Below are 14,228 nucleotides of genomic sequence, written 5' to 3'. Positions count from 1 at the left end.
TTGTAGATATATTTGTTAATTAAATTCAATTAACAACTTTCATAATTGTATGTCATATATACCATAATCAGTAAGAATCAATAACAAATGCAATCAAATAAATTAAATAAAAATAAAAATTACATAACTAATAGTTCAAATATGTCAATTTTAATAATAAATGCAGTCTAAAATATTTATGGTAAATAAAAACAATAAATATCATATAAATATTTTATTTTTAATTAATGATAATGTCAAATTCGTCCTAAGAATTGACTATATCTTATTAATGAAAATAATTGGGAATTTAAAACATTTGTGAAATAAAGTAGCCATATTAAGTCATTCCTCTAAATTTTTCGCATAGTGCAACATTTTAAAATCTGTCCGTCATAAATTCATCATCAGCAAACCATGTTGCTTATAGATGATAAAAATTTATAGTGATAGAAATCTATCGACATTATACTTTCTATATTTACAATTTTTAAAAATGATATTATATACTTAATTATTATTCATAAAACTTCTATGCATTATATTTATCATTTATTTTTCATATATATATCCTTACATACAAGAAAAAGAAAAAAAAAAGAGTATCCTAGATGGGTGACTTCAAATAGGTAAAATATGTCGAATGATACTCTATTGACATCACACTTAGGTGATATTACTAAAATACTCTTGCGAAAAAGATTCTCAATCTTGCTTTCTTACCAGTCTCACTCATCTCGCCTCTTTTTCTCACTCACACATCACTAATCTTGCTCGCTCAATTTCAGCTTCACCACTTTCGCTCTCAATTAGTCTCAGTCTCGCTAGCTCTCTTTATCAGTCAACCTAATAAGCGACAAAGAAGAAGCTAGATAAAGTAATATGTTTATATTCATTACCACAAATACCTTAAATTGAGAATTGGATTATGAATTATTAAACAATTAAAGAAATTTACATTCTATTTTTATATTGTTAATCAGTTTTATAACTTCCCCCGTTATAACTAATTATTTCTTTTTCTCATATGTGTATCAATACCATTGAGCAAACCATAAATAAAAAGAGAAAGTCAATTATATTTTCTTAATCTTCTAATATGGTATCAGATGAAATTCTTTCCCACTGACCTCTTCTTTTAATTTTCTTTTTTTCTTTCCTCCTTTGACCCTTTCCCTCTCTCAACCGCCTTCCCCTGCCACCAAAAGCTCCCAAAATCTTCATGGCCGACCAAAACTCCCAAACTCCCAATCTGTACCCATCCACTACATCTCAGACCCAAGAAAATCCTTCTCCAACTTCTAATGGCTCTCAAAACCCTATTGATCCAAACAAGGATACCTCAACACATATTACCTACACCATAACGATAACACTAGTTTAATACAAGTTATTGAGCCATTCATAGAGAAAAATGATGTTTCTTAGAGCCGCGTGATGATCATCGGATTATCAGTCAACTCAACTTTGTCGATGGTACCCTTCCCCGACCAAGTGACGATCTCCTCCCTTCGTGGATCAGAAATACAACATCATCATCTCTTGGATCTTGAATTCAATATCCAAACCAATCTTAGCCAGTATCCTCTTTGCAAATTCAATAAGAAGTATTTGGCTTGACCTCAAAAAGTGTTTCCAAAGGAAGAATGCCCCTTGCATCTTCCACCTAAAAAGATCGCTCACAATCTTTTCTCAAAATCAAGAATTGGTAAGCATGTACTTCACCAAATTTAAAATCCTGGTTGATGAACTAAACTCATACAAATCTACTTGCACTTATGGAAATTGCCGATGTGGAGGAAATCAAGAAGTAGCAAATTTTCTTTAAACTGAATATCTCATGGATTTCCTCATGGCGTGGATGAATCTTATGCCCAAAGTCGTAGTCAACTACTCCTCATGGAACCTATTCCATCTATCTCTCGAGCTTTTTCCCTTCTTCTTCAAGAAGAACAACATCGAGTCATCGATTCTTTATCCCCTATTGTCAATACTCTAGTTGTTGCCTTTATTGTAGCCTTAAATAACCCCAAAAGCAATTCTACACACAAACAGGGCAAGGACAGACCTATTTGTACCAATTGTAACATCCCAAGACACACTGTTGACAAATATTATAAAGTACATGGATATCCCCTTGGATATAAAACAAAGCATCAAAGAACCAATAATAATAACTCAGACTCTTCCTCTAGCAACAACACAAACTCAGTCACAACTTAAACCAATGACTCCTCTACAAACTTGAGTAGCATCACAAATTCAACAAAAGATTTATTACAGTGCCAAAATCTTCTAAACCAACTTCAATCTCAATTTCCAGCTTCATCAAATAACTCCACCAATCACATAACAGGTACTCTCTCTAATTCATACTAGATTATTGACTCTGGAGCATCAACTCACATATGATGTTCTAAAGAATTTCTCACTGATATTTAACCATGCTCTACATCTATTAGCCTGCTAAACAAAAATACTTATCAAGTAAAAAATATTGGCACTGTAAAGTTGTTTGATACACTTATTTTGAAAGAGATTCTCTAGGTCACGCCCCACCCTAAAAGTCGCTTTTAGCAACCAAGTAGAGGGCTACTGCTTAGACCCTGAACACTTACCACATTGTGTAGTAAACGTCGAACGCCTAGTAAACAGAACAATTTCTCTTTTACAACCTTAACGTAGGGCTTAAATGTCAAGCTTTCTTAACATAGTAGTAGAATACGACCACTTACATTTCATTAGCTTAGCCTTATCACTGACCCTTTAACACTTAGCTTAACAACATATTTTAACTACTTACGCAACAGACACAAGGTAATGCAGCGGAAGGAGTACAAACTTCTTTTTCTTTATTAACATAACACTTTACAATAAAGTACAAACAAAACTTAGGCTTTTCCTTACAACAAGACTTGGACATAATCTTTAGGCCCCCATTCGCCGAGCACAACTTTTCCAACTTGACGTCTAGTTTGCTTGCCTCATTATGTAGAAATGGGCCTTGTTCTCTCTTCGCCACCAAGGTGCAGCTCTTCGCGCCATGATGGGAAAGACATGGCGAAACTCTCTTGGCACTGGTACTTAGCCTTCGCTTTAATTACTACCCGTTTTTCTCCTTTGCCTCTTCAATTGCTCCCTCAAGGCATATGCTCTAAGGTGTGGAGCTTCTCTTTCTCTTCCTTACCCCGTTCGTCTGCAACCTCAAACTGGACGACAACCGTCAAGGCTTCCTTATCCTTGCCTCATTATTCAGGGTTCTTACGCCTCTCTTCCCTGCTTAACTGAGCTTTGGGCATGAATGAGTGGCAACCTTACCAACCGCCTCCTTAAACGCATGACGAGATGCCATGACTAGCACATCATGTAAAACTACAGATTTCTTTCCTTTGATTGGCTAGACAACCTCAAGACTAACCTTCGCATGGTCTCAACACTTGACAACCTAGGAAGAAAAAACTTAAAACATAAGTCAAACGGACTTAGTGAGCGATGGGTTAACTTAATTCATAAGTCAAACATTTGAAAAAACCTTTCTGGAAAAAACAACAAGATTCAGATAATAAATAATAACAAGATCAAATCACAAGACAAATAATTCTCATTGCATCAAACCGAAGCAACCATCACCACAAGTACAAATAAGTTCCATGCGTTCAAGCCAATACGCATTCCAACTCATCAACAGGACATGGGATTCTCCTTTGCCTGGACCTAGAATTCACATTCAACCAACGTCATGTGAGTTACTTGGGATTTCCACCAGTGTCCCATCATATTCAATCTTTTCTCAGACCTAGAATTTTCACTTGACCACTGTCACGTGATAGGTCATATTTATTCTCGATACACACCCATTACAAACAACAAACATAAAGGTTAGCTTCCCAACTTACTTTCCTTACATGATATCATAATAATAATTGTTAAAATTATTAGAATTAGTGGGCTTAACCCATTAGGAAGATTTATCCTAAATATTCTTTCCTTTTTTTATCTCTTTGTACTTTTCTATTTATTCCCTCTTGTACCTATTGTATGAATATCATAAAATAATAAAACTAAAACATCGTGCTTTTTCTTCCGATTCTTGGGTTTCCACGTAAGCTGGTTTTGTGTTCATTGAATTCAATATGGTATCAGAGCGAAGCAACAACAAAACCCTAGAAAAAATTTTAGGAATCACCTGGACCAAAACAGTTGTCGCCGCCACCGTTGCTGCCACCGCCGTAGACACCACCATGGAAAAACTACTCTAACAGATTCAAACGCCGCCTATCCAATGGGCCAACCTTCGCCACCATCCGCACAACCTTTCGACCAAAAACCACTTCATGCACCGCCTCTGTCAGGCGCGTGGGCCTACGCGCTGCCATCCGTTAATCTCACCGTTCATCCCATCTGCTTCTACGCGTCATCGCCTGTCTAACTGTCTCACCCTTCCGTCACCCACCGCCACCGCACCGCCCATCGCCTCGGACAGCAACCTTTAAAACTGTCAAATCTGTACAGTAGTACAAATCTGTCCGTCGACCCTTTATAGCAACCTTTCTTCTATAGAAAATGGGGCTGACCAACACCATAACAGATTGAGGGTTGAAGCGGGCGAGTCATCGACACCCTCTGGTTATCGACAGCCATATGTTCTTGGTCTCGGGATTATTCAAACCTACATGAGAGCTATTTTTGAAGTTTGTACATCCTTGGCACAGACCGATCTACGGATGTATTCCAAGAACCCGATAATTTTGCTTCCTAACGTGCCTTCAAATTATATAATTAACTCTGTTGCCTTTAATGCTCAATCCTTAACCCATGATAATGGAAAACCAATTCTCGTTTGTGAGCACTGCAAGAAACAACGGCATACCAAGGATAAGTGTTGGAAACTCCACGGTCGACCCCCTAGAGGTAACAAACGCTCCTCCAACGAGCAATAGAACTCAGGGCACACCGATGTTAGGGAGACTGCCAGCACCTCTCAGCTCATTGGTCCTACTACTAGTCAGACTAGCTCTCCTACTCTAAGTGTCATTGCTCAATCAGGTTTGTCAGTCCCTTGGCCTTATTAGTGTTGATGGGACGAATCCCTGGATTTTGGACTCGGGGGCCACAGATCACTTGACAAGTCTCTCAGAGCATTTTGTCTCTTATAGCCTTTATGCCGGTAATGAGAAAATTTGGATAGTCGATGGCTCTTTAGCCCCGATTGTTGGGAAATGACAAATAGTCCTCTTTGACGGTTTCTCCCTCCAGAATGTTTTGCATGTGCCTAAGCTTTCTTACAATTCGTTATCTATCAGTAAGATCACCCGTGAGCTGCACTGTAAAGCTACTTTCTTACCTGAGTCTATTTTCTTTCAGGACATGAATTCGGGAAGGACGATTGGCACCATCCGGCATAACAGGAGACTTTACATCCTTAATGATGATACCTCTGATAGTAGTATCTCTACGACTTGTTTACTGTCTTTCTATTTTAGCACCTCTAAACATGACTTTATGTTGTGACATTTTCGGTTAGGTCACCCGAACTTTACGTATATGAAATATTTGTTTCCCCATCTCTTTCTTAAAATAGATGTCTCCTCGTTATCTTGTGATGTGTGTACTCGAGCAAAACAACATCGTGTTTCTTTTCCCTTACAACCATATAAACCCACACAACCGTTTACCCTTATCCATAATGACGTTTGAGGTCCCTCCAAGGTCACCACCTCATTTGGGTAAAGGTGGTTTGTAACCTTCATTGATGATCATACCCGTCTTACCTGGGTCTACCTTATCACCAATAAATCTGAGGTTTCCTGATGTAATAAGAACAAAGGTTGTAATCAGTTAGAATAAAACAAACTGTTGTTAGTTAAGCTGTAAACAGCTGTAATCAGTTAGGGCTGTTAAAACTGTAATTAGTTAGACCTCTCAACTGTTTCTAAAACAGTTACTTGTAACTACTTACAAGAAACCTCAATAAATACCCTCATCTCTCAGCAATTAGGCAAGAGAGAATTCCTTTGAGAATTTAATTCTACTTGAATTACATCAAGTGGTATCAGAGCAGCCCCGATCCTTGGATGGATGGCTAGCCGGAGAGGAAACAACCCAACCGCGAGGGATAACCGCGAGCAAGAAGAGGTGGAGGAAATTGCCACCCTCTCTCCAAGGACATCTACGGTACGCTTGTTGGCCGTTGAAGACTCCCTGGGAGATTTGCACGGAAAGACCAATAGAATGATGGATTACCTGGAAGCGCTGACCCGAAGGATGGATAAACTACCAGCCCCAGCAAGGATTGAAGCCTATGCTCGAAATGATGGAAATAGAGGGGGTCGATGGGTATGAAGGAACTACAGAAATTTTTCTAACCAAAGAAGGAGACCAACGGATATACCACTACAATACGCCGACGATAACAGTCAAGAAGAGTACGAACATTGACAAAACACGCAAGATCATGATTCTTCCAGTGGTGACGAACAAGGAAACATTTGGAACGATGATGGAGAATTTCGAATGGCCCAAGGCTATAAAGAACAAGAAGTACGGAGAGAAACTTATCATGATTACAAGATGAAAATCGACTTACCAACTTACAATGGTAAACGCGACATTGAGTCTTTCCTTGATTGGATTAAAAACATCGAAAACTTCTTTAAATATATGGATATTCCGGACAGAAAGAAGGTACACCTAGTGGCTCTAAAGCTGAAAGGAGGAGCTTCAGCATGGTGGGATTAGTTGGAAGTAAATAGGCAGAAGAGTGGTAAGCCTCATATTCGTTCATGGGAAAAAATGAAGAAACTACTAAAGGCACGTTTCTTACCCCCGAATTATGAACAGACATTATACAATCAGTATTAAAACTGCCGTCAAGGAAGTCGAATGATGGCTGAGTACATTGAAGAATTCTATAGACTGGGCGCAAGAATCAACCTGAGTGAAAATGAGCAACATCATATTGTAAAATTCATTGGAGGACTATGATTCGACATTAAGGAAAAGGTGAAATTACATTCTTTTCGTGTTTTGTCTGACCCATCTCCCTTACAGAAACTGTTGAGGAAATGATGATTGTACACCTGAAGAACTCCAATAGAAGGGTAGCTTGGGAGACAAACCCTTCCAAGAAACAATCTTATGGCAAGAAGACTGATGAACAACCTTCAACGTCAGTGGTGGATAAGGGTAAAGCTATTGATATCCAAGAGACAAACAAGAAGAAGAAAAGTGTAGTCAGAGGAAAGACCCAAAACAACTACACACGCCCATCTTTGGGAAAGTGTTTTCGATGTGGAGAGCCCGATCACTTATCCAACAACTGTCCACAAAGGAAGACCATAGCACTAGCTGAAGATGAAGACACCTACACGAGCGAAACAGATAGAGAAGAAGAAGAAGAAACAGAGCTAATTGAAGCCAATGATGAAGATCGCATCTCCTGCATTATTCAAAGAGTCCTCATTACTCCTAAAGAAGAAACGAATCCCCAACGTCACAGCCTATTCAAGACGAGGTGCACTATCAATGGAAAAGTCTGTGATGTTATAATTAACAGTGGGAGCAGTGAGAACTTCGTGGCAAGAAAACTTGTGACTGCTTTGAATCTAAAGACAGATCCACACCCTGATCCATATAAAATTGGATGGGTAAAAAAGGGAGGAGAAACCTTAATCAACGAAATCTGCACTATACCACTCTCCATCAGTAATAGCTATAAGGATCAGATTGTGTGTGATGTAATTGAAATGGATGTGTGTCACTTACTACTAGCAGACCTTGGCAACATGATACTCGAACCCTACATAGGGGGAGAGAAAATACCTACGAGTTCCAGTGGATGGGAAAGAAAGTTATCTTACTTCCATTAGCAAAGAAAACACAGAAGGCATAAGGCAGAAGAATAAAAGGTAGCTTTTCATCACAGTAAATGGAAAAAAACTATTAAAAGAAAGGGAGCAAGATCTTTAAGGATTAGTAGTCGCTAACAAATCTCAAGGAGAAAATAGCGAGATTGTTGAACCAAGGCTGAAGGAATTAGTTGCAGAATTCCCTCATTTAAAAAAGGAGCCACAAAGACTGCCACCACTTCGTGACATTCAGCATCAAATTGATCTTGTTCCAAGAGCATCACTACCTAATCTACCCCATTATAGAATGAGCCCCGAAGAATACCAAGTCTTCACACAATCATATTGAAGACTTACTAAAAAAGGGCCACATCAAGCCAAGCCTAAGTCCATGCGCCGTATCAGCACTACTCACACTAAAGAAAGATGGAAGTTGGAGGATGTGTGTAGACAGTAGATCTATTAACTGAATTACTATGAAGTATCGGTTTCCTATCCCTCGGATTGGAGATCTTTTGGACCAACTAGGCAAGGCTACGGTCTTCTCAAAAATTGATTTAAGGATCGGCTATCACCAAATACGGATCAGACCAGGAGATGAATGGAAGACAGCCTTCAACACAAATGAAGAATTATTTAAATGGTTGGTAATGCCTTTTGGTTTATCCAATGCACCAAGCACCTTTATGAGGTTGATGAATCAAGTACTATATCCATTCTTAAACCAGTTTATAGTGGTTTACTTTGATGATATCCTTGTGTATAGCAGCAGTCGTGAAGACCATCTACAGCACCTAAGGAAACTGTTTCAAGTTTTGACTGAAATAGAATTATATATAAATCCAAAGAAGTGCACATTTCTCACCAAGGAAATCGTTTTTCTTGGGTTCTTGATCAAAGAAGGGAAGATAGGTATAGAACCTAAGAAAGTAGAAGCTATACAATCTTGGCCAGTACCAACATTCATCAAAGAAGTGCAAGGTTTTCTTGGCTTGGCATCTTTCTACAAAAGATTCATCAGGAATTTTAGCTCAATAGTGGCCCCTCTAACCAACTGTTTAAAGAAAGGAAATTTCAAATGGGAACATATGCAGCAATAGAGTTTTGAAGAAATTAAAAGGAGATTAACTTCTAGCTCTATTCTTCAATTGTCAGATTTCGCATCACCATTTGAAGTAGCTGTTGATGCTTGAAGAACTGGAATTAGAGTTGTATTATCCCAACAAAGCCATCCAATTGAGTATTTTAGTGAGAAATTGAGTGCATCAAGGCAGTCTTTGAGCACATATGAATAAGACCTTTATGCCCTTGTTCAAGCACTCAAACAGTGGGAACATTATCTCCTATGTAAGGAATTTGTACTTCTAACAGACCACTTCTCTTTAAAATATCTCCAATCACAAAAGAGCATCAGCCGGATGCACGCTCGATGGATCTCTTTTTTACAGAGATTTGACTTCGTCATTAAACATCAATGTGGTAAAGAGAATAAAGTGGCAGATGCCCTATCCAGAAAAAGCTCCTTACTCACTCTCCTATCCATGGAGATCGAAGCATTCAAACACCTTCCTAGCCTATATGAAAAAGATGTGGATTTTTCTGAGACATGGCTTAAATGTAGCAACTTTATCAAAGCTGAAGACTTTCACATAATGGAAGGTTTTTTATTCAAAGAAGATCAGTTGTGTATTCTACACACATCACTTCGAGAAGCTCTACTAAAAGAAGCTCATTCAGGACGGTTGGTTGGACACTTCGGGCAAGATAAGACCTTTGAAACAATCTCTAAGAGATACTATTGGCCTCAGTTGAGAAGAGACTGCAACAACTTTGTCCAAAGATGCCCTACTTGTCAAAGAGCCAAGGGTACAAGCACAAACGCAGGCCTATACTCACCACTACCTACCCAACTTCCATTTGGGAAGATTTATCAATTGATTTTGTGTTTGGACTACCCAAAACTCAAAGACAAACATGACTCAGTCATGGTTGTGGTCGATAGATTTAGCAAAATGACACACTTTATATCTTGCAAAAAGATAAACGACGCCATCTACATAGCAAATCTCTTCTTTAGAGAAATAGTTCGATTACATGGAGTACTAAAGACTATTGTCTCTGATCGGGATGTAAAATTCCTAAGCCATTTCTGGAAAACACTATGGAGAAAGCTTGACACGACACTTAAATACAGGTCAACAGCACATCCTCAAACAGATGACCAGACAGAAGTGACAAACAAAACCTTAGGCAACTTGATACGCTGCCTTAGTGGAACAAAACCGAAGCAATGGGACTTGGTTCTTGCTCAGGCAGAATTTGCCTTCAACAATATGAAGAATAGATCGACCGGCAAATGCCCATTTGAGGTTGTATATACAAAACAACCAAGGCTAACCCTTGACCTAGCATCACTCCCCACAGCTATGAACACCAGTTTAGAAGCAGAAAAGATGATAGAAAAGATCTAAAACTTACATGACGAAGTACACAAACACCTAAAAGAAACAACTCAATCCTATAAAGAGGCAGCAGACAAAAAGAGAAGATAAGCTACCTTTACTGAGGGAGATTTAATGATGATTCACCTCAGAAAAAATCGATTTCCAACTAGAACATACAATAAGCTAAAGGAAAGACAACTAGAGACATTCCGTATCATAAAGAAAATTAGAGATAACGCCTACAAAATAGAACTACCACCAGACTTACACATTCATCCTGTTTTTAATGTGGTAGACCTAAAACAGTATTATCCTATAGATGATTTCAACTTAGCCACCTAAGTCACTCGAGACGAGTTCAATGCTAGGGGGTGGAATGATGTAATAAGAACAAAGGTTGTAATCGGTTAGAATAAAACAAATTGTTGTTAGTTAAGCTGTAAACAGCTCTAATCAATTAGGGCTATTAAAACTGTAATTAGTTAGCATCTCAACTGTTTCTAAAACAGTTACTTATAACTACTTACAAGAAACCTCAATAAATACCCTCATCTCTCAGCAATTAGGCAAGAGAGAATTCATTTGAGAATTTAATTCTACTTGAATTACATCATTCCCACTATTTTCCAAAACTTCTATGACATCATTGAAACACAATTGCATAAAAAAAATTGTTATTCTTCGGAGTGATAACAGTCGGGAATTCCAAAACCATAATCTTAGTGAATTTCTAGCATCTAAGGGGATTGTTCACCAAAACTCGTGCGCCTACACTCCTCAACAAAATGAAGTGGTCGAGCGAAAAAATCATCACCTTCTGGAAGTAGCTCATTTCCTTATGCTTTCCACTTCCATTCCTTCATACCTTTAGGGAGATGTCATTCTTACAGCAGCTCATTTAATCAATAGAATGCTTTTTGTATCCTCCACCTTCAGACTCCCTTAGAATGTCTTAAGGAGTCATATCCCTCTACTCGTCTCGTTTCAAAGGTTCCTCTTCGTGTGTTTGGGTGTATCGCTTATGTCCATAATTTTGGCCCTAATCAGACCAAATTTATCCCTCGGGGTCAACCTTGTGTGTTTGTTAGGTATCCCTTCACCAGCGTGGTTATAAATGTTTTCACCCGCCGTTCAGGAAATACTATCACTATGGATGTTACTCTCTGTGAGGACCGACCCTATTTTCCCGTTAGCCATCTTCAGGGGGAGAGTGTGAGTGAAGAGTCTAACAGCACCTTTGAATTTATCGAACCTACTCCTAGTACCATGTCTGACATTAATCCTCACCCTATAGTCTTACCTACAAACCAAGTTCCTTGGAAAACATATTACAGGAGGAATCTTAGAAAGGAAGTGAGGTCCTCTACAAGTCAGCCACTGACTCCAGTCTAAGACTCCAAACCTCCTTGAGTCAAGGTATGAAAAACCCTACTGGACCTTGCACTAATAATACAATGAATGAGAATGACAAGTCTGATGTTGTTGTTCTTAAAAATGTGAAAGAAAAGAATAGTGGTGATGAAACCGAGATTAAAACAGAAACCAATAACAATGAAGCTGAACAGGGTCATACAGGGAAACTTAACAAATATGATCCTTCTCTTGATCTTCCTATTGCACTGAGAAAAGGTACTAGGTCTTGTACAAAGCACTCCATATCTAATTATGTGTCATACGAAAATCTCTCACCATAGTTCAGAGCTTTTACTGCCAACCTTGACTTTACCACAATACCGAAAAATACTCATATTGCTTTAGAGTGCCTTGAATGGAAGAATGTTGTCATGGAAGAGATGAAAGCTCTTGAAAAGAATAACACTTATGAGATATGTGCTCTACCCAAGGGACACAAGCCTATGGGATGCAAATTGGTGTTCACTCTCAAATACAAAGCAGATGGAACACTTGACAGACACAAGGCAAGGTTAGTTGCAAAAGGATTTACTCAAACCTATGGTGTTGATTATTCAGAAACTTTTTCTCCTATTGCTAAGTTGAATATTGTCAAAGTCCTTCTTTCTGTTGCTGTAAACAAAGATTAGCCTCTATATGTTAAAAATACTTTTCTGAATGGAGATCTAGTAGAGGAGGTCTACATGAGCCCTCCGCCTGGCTTTAAAGCCCAGTTTGGTCAACAGGTTTGTAAACTTGAGAAATCCTTATATGCTTTGAAACAGTCACCTAGAGCATGGTTTGATAGATCCACTACTTTTGTCATGTCCCAAGGGTACAATCAGGGACACTCTGATCATACTTTATTTACAAAAGTTTCTGAGATAGGGAAGATTGCAGCTCTGATAGTTTATGTGGATGACATCGTTTTGTCTAGAGATGATTAGGCAGAAATCAGTCAACTTAAGCAGAGAATGGGTAATGAATTTGAAATCAAGGATTTGGGAAATCTGAAATATTTCCTTGGTATGGAGGTGGCCAGATCTAAAGAAGGCATCTCCGTGTCTTAGAGAAAATACACCCTTGATCTGCTAACCAAGACAGGTATGTTGGGATGTCGTACTGCTGACGCTCCTATTGAATTCAACTATAAACTAGAAACTCTGATGATCAAGTTTCAGTTGATTAAAGAACAATATCCTTTGCTGTGAGTGTTGTCAGCCAGTTTATGCAGGTTCCCTATGAGGAACACATGGACGCTATCAAAAGAATTCTGAGATACTTAAAAATGACACCTGGTAAAGGGTTGATGTTTGGAAAGACAAATAAAAAGACCATTGAGGCATATACTGACTCGGATTGGGCAGGATCTATTGTTGATAAAAAGTCTACCTTTGGTTATTGTACCTTTGTTTGAGGCAATCTTGTAACTTGTAGGAGTAAGAAGCAAAATGTTGTGGCCAGGAGCAATGCTGAGACCGAATATAGAGCTATGAGTTTGGGAATATGTGAGAAAATTTGGCTCCAGAAAGTCTTGTTTGATTTTCATCAGGAATGTGAGACTCCATTGAAGCTCTTTTGTGATAATAAAGCTACTATTAGTATTGCTAACAACCCAGTTCAGCATGATAGAACTAAACATGTTAAGATTGATCAGCATTTCATCAAAGAAAGACTTAACAGTGTGAAAGGATATTATTTGAGGTAAGTCATTATCAAAATGATAGGTTGTTATGGATGTAAGTATGCAAAACAAGAATTTATTCCTAGTCTAAAATAAAAGAATACAAGAATAGAGAAAGACTAGATGAAATATGAGGGTTAAGGATTACCTCAATTACCTTTCAAAGTTATCTTTTTAACCCTTCTTACCTTTGTGGAAATTGAGAGTAGTATGGGGAAGAAGGGTGTCAAACCCTAGAGAGCACTTAGGATTCAAAACTTCAAGATTCAAAAACAAGGTCGATTAGTAGCTTCAGGATCTAAAAGAAAATTAGAAACACAAAAAGGAGGGGTTTGTGGAAGTAATTTTTGAACTATAGTAAAGAACAAACATTAAGGGATGATTAGTGACAACAAGTAATTCAAGTAAAGTTTTTCTTTCAAGTTTAGTAGAGGGACTTTTTCTTGGGTAATTACCATGTTTCTTATCATTGAAAAAGAAAGAAGATCAATTAATCTTTTCTTGAATATGCAAGAATGGAATTTTTACAAAAAGAAAGTAACCAAATCTCTATTAAAACATGATCAATTTCAGCAACCAAAGCATGTTCAAATTGAGGCAAAATTCATCCTATTCAAGATTTTCTAAGGAGAGGATAGCCACTACCCTTAGCAAAATTAATGCCCATTTCAAACTTGTCATGCAAGAATCAATTAGTAAAAAATTAAAGACAATCTCAACAATTAATTCATCATAACAAACCATTGCAAATCAAAATTTAAGTTCGGCACTTTAAGAGTTTGTAAAGAAATTTCAATGAAAAATTGATGGGGAATACTTATTTGTTTTATTGAAATTTCAAAAGAAATTGCAAAGGGAAACAAGTAATCAAATAAAAAATTG

This window comes from Cucumis melo, chromosome 7 (genome assembly GCF_025177605.1).
Source record: "Cucumis melo cultivar AY chromosome 7, USDA_Cmelo_AY_1.0, whole genome shotgun sequence".
NCBI lineage: Eukaryota > Viridiplantae > Streptophyta > Magnoliopsida > Cucurbitales > Cucurbitaceae > Cucumis > Cucumis melo.
The sequence above is the reverse complement of the archived record's forward strand: the minus strand, read 5'-3'. Positions refer to the sequence as shown.